This window comes from Pinus tabuliformis, chromosome J (genome assembly GCF_031772625.1).
Source record: "Pinus tabuliformis cultivar Carrire ecotype Pingquan chromosome J, CPIR1, whole genome shotgun sequence".
Classification (NCBI taxonomy): Eukaryota; Viridiplantae; Streptophyta; class Pinopsida; order Pinales; family Pinaceae; genus Pinus; species Pinus tabuliformis.
The window spans coordinates 1,234,586,554-1,234,594,463 of record NC_142295.1 but is presented as its reverse complement, the minus strand read 5'-3'; the positions used below and the strand labels follow the sequence as shown (position 1 = coordinate 1,234,594,463).

The 7,910-nt window shown below is 38.0% G+C and overlaps 1 pseudogene; it reads right to left on the bottom strand.

Annotated features, from left to right (window-relative positions):
• Positions 1-2,034: 2,034 nt before the first annotated feature.
• On the bottom strand, positions 2,035-2,790 carry LOC149231624 (uncharacterized; annotated as a pseudogene).
• Between the last annotated feature and the right edge of the window lie 5,120 nt (positions 2,791-7,910).

The following is a 7,910-nucleotide window of genomic DNA, read 5'->3' as shown; positions in this document are numbered from 1 at the left end:
TATTTATCAAGTGCAAAATAATGTCCACATTGAATGCATAAGGTCTACATTGTAACACATAAATGAAGGAAAAATTATATATATACTACATATAAAAAAAGTTGATATTTATGAAGTGCAAAAGTGAAATTTTACAAAGTTTAAATTTTTCTCCATCTTTTACCTTTAAAAAATTGTTTTTGACTCTTATTAATATTTAATAAATGTATAACTAAAATAATTTTATAGAAATTATTATTTAAAAAAAGTTAAATTATAAATATCTAATAATTATTATTATTATTTAAACTTCATAACTTACCAACCAATTAAAAAAATTAATTCAACTATTCTTATGAGCTAAATATCTATTTATTATAATATATATATAATACCGTTGATCTATGATGTATGTTAAATTATGATGAACACAAACCTCCATTTTCATGTGTCTTTTATGACATCCGTATACAACAGGTGTAAGAAAAAATGGGGTGCGACTCCTGGAAGAAGCATGTTTCATATATCTCATCAATCACATCATGTTTTACATATGGTTGCGTCATTGCAACGTATTATATCACATATGCGATTGGAACCTGGATGGGGAGGTTATTATTAAACTCTTCCAACTACTAGGGATAACATCCATTGACAAGATCACTGTATATATATAATTGAATAAATGAATATTAAATTTCATAATGTTATTTCTTTATAATTGGAGTTGATATTAGTGTTTTTTTTAGATTTTTTCATTGCCAAAATTTGGCGGAAAAATTTAAGGTGAAATTTTGATTTGTGTTATTTAAACTGGTTTTTTATTGTATATATGGATTCACCACTCTGAAAAACCTCTAAAACACTTCGATTGTGCAGAGGTTACCCATCAAGCTTGTAATTTCAATTAATTCTTGCTAAATTTTAAAAAATTAGACCAAAAAACCCTTACCATTTTTTTTTAATCCAACTAAAAACAACTAATTTATAATTTCTTAAACTATTTATTTTTAGACCGATAGGCCTTCCTTTGAAAGGGACTTTCGTCGTCCCTTTGTTTCTCATGCTGACACGTGGCTTCGGGAATAGAGTGGGCATAACCGCAGAGTTCTGCAATCTCATGCTGACACGTGGCGTTGGGAATAGAGCGGGCATAACCGCAGAGTTCTGCAAGTGAGCGGCGTCATGTATTCATGGATATTCATGAAGGCAGTTCTGCGGCTAAATTCGTGTTGTTCTCTTCGGAAGCTTATGCATTCTTAAGCTCTAGTAGAATGGTGCATTGTGTTTTCGGAGAAAGATCCATATGGTACCTTCTGTCGGTTTGGTAGCTACCCAGTTATGCGGTCCCTGTTTTGGGGTGCACAGCTATTCTGCGATGCACGATCAACTGTTCTGCGGTTTCCGTGCTTCCATGACTTTACCGGGAGCCTTTTTGGATCAAACTATCAGCAGCGTTCTTGGATCAATCTCACAGAGTATAGCAGTGTTCAAAGTAACGGAGGAGCCTGGTTTGACAATCTCACGAACAGGTAACGGAGCTGGAAATCGTGAGCCGGAGCTGTTGTTTAGAAAACATCTGCACAACATCATTTCTTCCAGGTCAGGTCCTTCTTCAACTACTTTGTTTCCCTTTCCTTGCCATATCATCTCTCTCAGTCCTGTTTAATTTTCAAGCTCTCTCAGTCCTGTTTAATTTTCACTGCTTGTATTCTCAGAATCTTGGGTCCATTCTCTCTGTTTGCTTGGGCAATTGAAATTGAATTTGAAAAAATCAAAATAGACAGTTTGGTTATCCCTATACCTACCGAGACCTCGCCTATGACTATCCTGATATCTTTGATGATACCTACCGAGACCTATTTCACTATTCTACTGTGAGATTGTCTTGAGACTTACCGAGACTCTATGGTTATCCCCGGACCTACATTATCCCAATACATATCTTGTTAACTGGGATCTCTCTTGGTAATTGAAAAATATAATGATTTAAAGAAATCGGCCTAAAAATTTCCGAGTACAATGATATAGCCCAAGGCCTTCCATGGGACCGGCCTATTTGCCCCTCCTTTCGTTGTGGGATTGAATCCTCTGTAACATGAGCTACTGCTTGAAATTATGAATGAAATTTTCAGCCATTGCATTCAGTTCGTCCGTGGATAGGCCATCTGGGTTTGTGCCATCTTCAGTCCTAACACAGTTGGTCATATCTTCATTATGAGGAACTTCCAAGACATTGGATGTGGCCACTTTAGATTTGTTCATTCCCACATGAGAAAAGCTTTGGGTTGGCTCAACCAGGGGACAAAAATCATGGTTTTTTCCTGAAAACTGATGTGGAAATGGAGGATCAATCGGAGGAGAAAATTGATGGGTTTTTCTCAGAAACTCTGGAGGATTTGAAGACTCAAGCTGGGGAGACAAACGATGGGTTTTTTGTGAAAAAACCGGTGGGTTTGGAGCCTTACCCTTAGGAAATTTATGTTTTTTCGGCCTTGAAGGCTCAACCAGTGGAGGCCTAAATTGCAGCTCCTCTTCTTCTTCTTCAAAATTCTGTCCATGTTTATCAAATGTAGTCCTACGCATATTGCCAGCTTTCTTCTTATTATTATTGCCATTAATGGGACCTCTGCTAGAGGTGACTGCAATAGTCCCAACGGCTAGATTCAATAACACAAAAAGCATTGAAGGGGTGAGCCAAGTGTGCATCACATTGCATACCTGTGGCAGGGACTACTTGAGTGGCACCATGACAAACCTTGAAATTTCTTTGGAAGGAAGCACGAACCTTGGGTGAATATATCTTTTCATTCAAGGAAATTTTTAGGAAAAGTATTATGTTGCTGGAGTTGTGAATTGATATTTCAAGAAGTTTCTTGGGGCTATTGTAGATATAATAAATTATACTGATAGTTTGGAATGTGCAGGAATTTTTCTTTAGAAACATAGAATAGATGTGGTATTTCTGACCCAGAGTGATGCCCGTGGATTCTCAATCTTTAACCAATTTCATGCTTTCTCATATCAGGAATACTGTAGGCATAGAGTAGGTGGAACTTTCTAATTGGGTTTGTAATTACATTTTAATTAAACCGTGGTCACCCCTATTGGCATGATCTGGTTCTTCTTTCACTGTATGATCACATTGTCACTATCAAAGTGGCAGTGTTAAACCAAGACTTTCTGTTCTAAAGATCACCTTCGTTGTCCATGGCTGGATGCCATGTGCATGACGGTGTCACCCAGTCTAAAGAACCCTACAACCCTCTGGACTACGCTTCAAATAAACTTGTGACCAATATTACAAGTTAATGATTATGAAACTTGCATTTGTCCTATTCTGGGGAGTTTTTAACAAAAAGTAAAATATAAAAGTTATGAGAATTTATCATGAACATTATTTTCATTTTTTTGAGTTGTATGATCAACTATTGTTAGGTTAGTGTTCTCATAGTTTGGGAATCTGAAATTCCAAAGAAAAAACAAGGATACTATGAAAAGAAATCATAAAACAAACAATCAAACAATTTTTGGGAAGCTCACTGCATTCCATCCAGGTAGAAATGAGCTGTTCCATTGAGAGCACTAGATAAAGAGGTAATGTTCAGCACCTAACCTTCAAAACTGTTATAAAATCCCTGGAATTCTTGCATAAAGATAATTCTATCATCGTAAAGGTGAAACTTATCAACTTTTCAGCATTGCTACCCATGAGAAAGAAAATTTAGACTGAATAATAAAGTGACTGGATTACTTGTTCAGTAAGCATATTGTGCAAATGGCTGGCATACAGATCAGAAGACAAATTGCTTTGGCATACCAAAAAAATGCTCTCGCTTTCATTTTAATTTTATTTGGAGTTATTGTACTTCAGAGCTAAGAACTTCCTTCAACAAAATACCTTCTGCAACACGAGTTTCCTTCAACAACATGCCCTCATATACCTTGATCTATCCATCAATGTAGAAAAGATACAGCAGTTAAAGGACAACTTTCCCATGCCACTATATTAGATGAAGCAAAGTATCCAATAATCATATTGAGAAACTTGATCATTTTCAGAATATATACTCTAGGCTAGCAGGCTCTCATGATAAGTAGTGGAACTTCTATCAAAGTATCTGGTGCTTGTTAGTCGCAGGAAATACAAATATGGTCCTCTATCATTGCCAGCCTTTGGTGACCATAAACCAGATTCTCCTCATTCAAGGAAGGAATGCCTGAAAAAGAATACGTCCTTTCTTTTGCCAACCTCATGCGTTTCCCTCCTTTCTAGGGTGTATTACACTTGAAAGGAGTATAGTATCACCATACCCTTCAACATAAGACCCTGCACCAACTCTCCATCATAGCTATCACAACATGTGTGTCAGTCACCCTTTTTGATAAATCTACACGCAGGTGGATTCTTTTAAACAATCAATGTCCCTGCTAAGGGTTGTCACCTTAGCAATAACCACCACCAAATGAGTTGTAACCTTGGCTTCCACAACTGGTAGAGTCAAGACAATCCACCTGCTAGCGTGACATCTAATGCAACATCCTTCTATTCACTTACGCTCTGTATGCTATAGACATCATGCACTGTTCATAGAATGGTAAGTGTGTGCATAATTAGTTGTAAAAATTCAGCCCAACATTACTTCAACCATGGTTTCCAGCATGCAGGCATATAGCAAAACCTTGTGGAAACAAAATGGATTCCAACAAATATGTAGCTTCACCCAACCAACTTTATGTATACATACACAGACAGCTAGAACAGGTATAAACCAATAGTCACACCTTCCTAGCAATCCTCAAGCATGTTAGATCATGGAACAAATGATGATGGTTGTTAGTCGCAGGAAATGCAAATATGGTCCTTTATCGTTGCCAGCCTTTGGTGACCATAAACCAGATTCTCCTCATTCAAGGAAGGAATGCCTAAAAAAGAAATACGTCCTTTCTTTTGCCAACCTCACGCGCTTCTCTCCTTTCTAGGGTGTATTACACTTGCGAGGAGTTAAGTATCACCATACCCTTCAACATAAGACCCTGCACCATCTCTCCATCATAGTTGTCACAACATGTGTGTCAGTCACCCTTTTTTATAAATCTACACGCAGGTGGCTTCTTTTAAACAATCAATGTCCCTGTTAAGGGTTGTCACCTTAGGTATATGATGCCAGCCTCCCTAAAGTGAATATGGTAAAGTGTCAACATACAGAGTTTACCTCTGAAATTTGGAAGGCAGGGACTGTAACACCTGTTGTGTAAGCCCTATTGTTGAGCACTCATCACTAATTTCCTCTGTGGTGAACATGTCTCCAACATCAACATCTGCTAGTTTCCAAGGAGAACACAGTCCGTAGTATGGGCAAGTTCTTATGATCTATCTATTTATTGGGCTGAGGCTCCTCCCTATTTCTCTTCAACATATGTCATTCTACTCTGAATTCTGCATGTGTGGTGCGTAAGAAACTGACATACTAACAATACTAGTAGACAAAACATGGTGTGAGCACACATTTTTAGAGAAAATTTTGATTGTCCACACCTAAGGATAGGTAGGAGGCGAGGTCATTCAAAGCCCTTCCTTTCAGTCCATGAAATTACATGGGTTGGTAAGGCTAAAATTATATTGAAACTGCCCACATTCTTTCCCCTTTCACATCATACTCCATTTGCCTCTTTTTAACTTTGTACGAAAAGAAAATGGGAATTGAATTACTCCTCTTTTCCAGATCACTGCATTTAGATGGGTTGGTCAGGCTGCAAATAAATAGAAACTGCCCATGATAGTCTGCAATCTGGCCACTATTGTGTGACTGATGGAATCTGATTGTTGTTATGGTCTGGACGTTGTTTTCAGGGTCCTGTTGCTGACAAGAGAGAGGACCCAGATAGCTCTTATTACAAACATGAGCTTGGCCCCAGATAGTTCTTCTATATGCCTGGACTGAAGGAATGTGTGAACTTTCAAATTCAATAGCTATACATGGTGTTTGAATAGCGTGTTCGCTATATGCAATGGCTGCTATTCAACATATGTTTAATGAAAGTGATTCCCTGTAATGTGTAGAAATGCAAAAGCACAGTGAGTACACCCGAATATAGCATATTAAAGAAAAAAATTGTGCCTTGTTCAGAAAATAGTTAATATATCATAAATTATTACAAAGCCATAAGGAGTCCAGTCAGCCTTTTAGAAGGGTCTGCAAAGGGTAAATTAAGTGAGCGAAATACATGGAAATTGCCTCGAGTGAACCACATCTCTTAATGTGTAGGATCAGTATTAGGATTGTCTGGGAAATGTTCCTATTTAATTGATGTTTTGACGGTACTATAAGACTATAAGGATCTTTGAGCCGCTTGAGGTACTTTCGAATTTGCACAATATGTAGCTTGTCCCTAAATCAAATAACAAGCATTTTGTTAATGTGGTATACCTTGGGTGCTTAATATGAGAGGTTATTCTCCTCCCCGTGTTGGTTGTGCCCTTATTAATGTTTCACCATCAAAATTAGCCTTGTTAGATTAGATTCTGCATTCATGTCACATCTTCTTTGACTAGAATTTTGGGTTGTGGTGAAATTGATGAATTGCAGGTACGCCTATCACGGGAAAAAGAAACCTTCTGTTCTATTATGGAGACAACCTTGAAAACTAATGCCATTCCTCTATTGCTGAATGGTTGCACTGAGATTCAACCACTACTTCATATAATCGATTTTGGTTCTGTTACCTCATTGAAAAAAACATCCTCACACTTCCACATTACTCTATCTGATGGAACACATCAACATAAGACTTTTCTACCATCCGCATATGGCCCACAAGTTGTCTCTGGAGACGTCCAAATTTGCTCAATAATTCTACTTAAAAAATCAGCTTGCACGGTGCTCCAAAACTCCTCGTAAGGCCCACCATTTGAAATCACCCTCTTTTACTTTTCCCCGCCTAGACACTTTTTTCATCAAAAGAAGGAAAAAGGAATCTTCATTAATTCATTTCTCACTTGTTTACATAAGGTCCATCCGAGTCGTTGAGCTTGAAGTTGTGAAGCACTCAATAGCATTGATGAAGGACGCATCGACGCTGCAACATGCATAGGCGGGTTCAGCCCAATTTAGCTCTTCGTCAACTGAAGATACCTTGCCCTCTGTAGTTACTCCACCAACTACGGCAACAACTACAACAATTCCATTCACAACACTCAACCCTTACCGAAAATATTGGTCAATCCAAGGTAGGGCATCTGCAAAGACATCATTGAAGGCGTACAACAATGTGCAAGGCTCAGGAAAAGTTTTCAGATTTGACCTTATCAACCGTGAAAAGGAAGAGATCCACCTTTCTGCATTTGCCGAACTGGCCGAATCGCTTTACAATCTAATTCAGGTTGGGCAACTATACATTGTCTCAAATGGCACAGTGAGAGAAGAAAATCCAAACTACAACCATCTCAAGAACAAATGGGAGATTTACTTGTTTGCTGCTTCCACTATCAATCCATGTCCTACAGATGATCCAACGTTTCCTTACCAGAGCTTTCACTTCAAGACAATTGTTGAAGTAAAAAGTGCAACTCCAAATACAAATGTGGATGTCATTGGTGTTGTTACCTCCACGTCACCTGCATCAACAATTCGACGAAAAGATGGAACTGAAACATTAAGGAAAACACTCATACTAAAGGATAAGTTGGGTTTTAGCATTGATGTAACATTATGGGGAGACCACTGTGACTACATAGGACAGAATCTTTCTGAATTCTACTCTTTCGACAACCCACCAATTCTTGCAATCAAAGGAGGTCGCGTATTTGAATTTAATGGCACCACAATAGGGACGATACCAACAAGCACTCTCACAATAAATCCACAAGTTAAAGAAACTCACCAATTACATGCATGGTTTCGTGAAACCGGCTATAGCTCTTCTTCTCC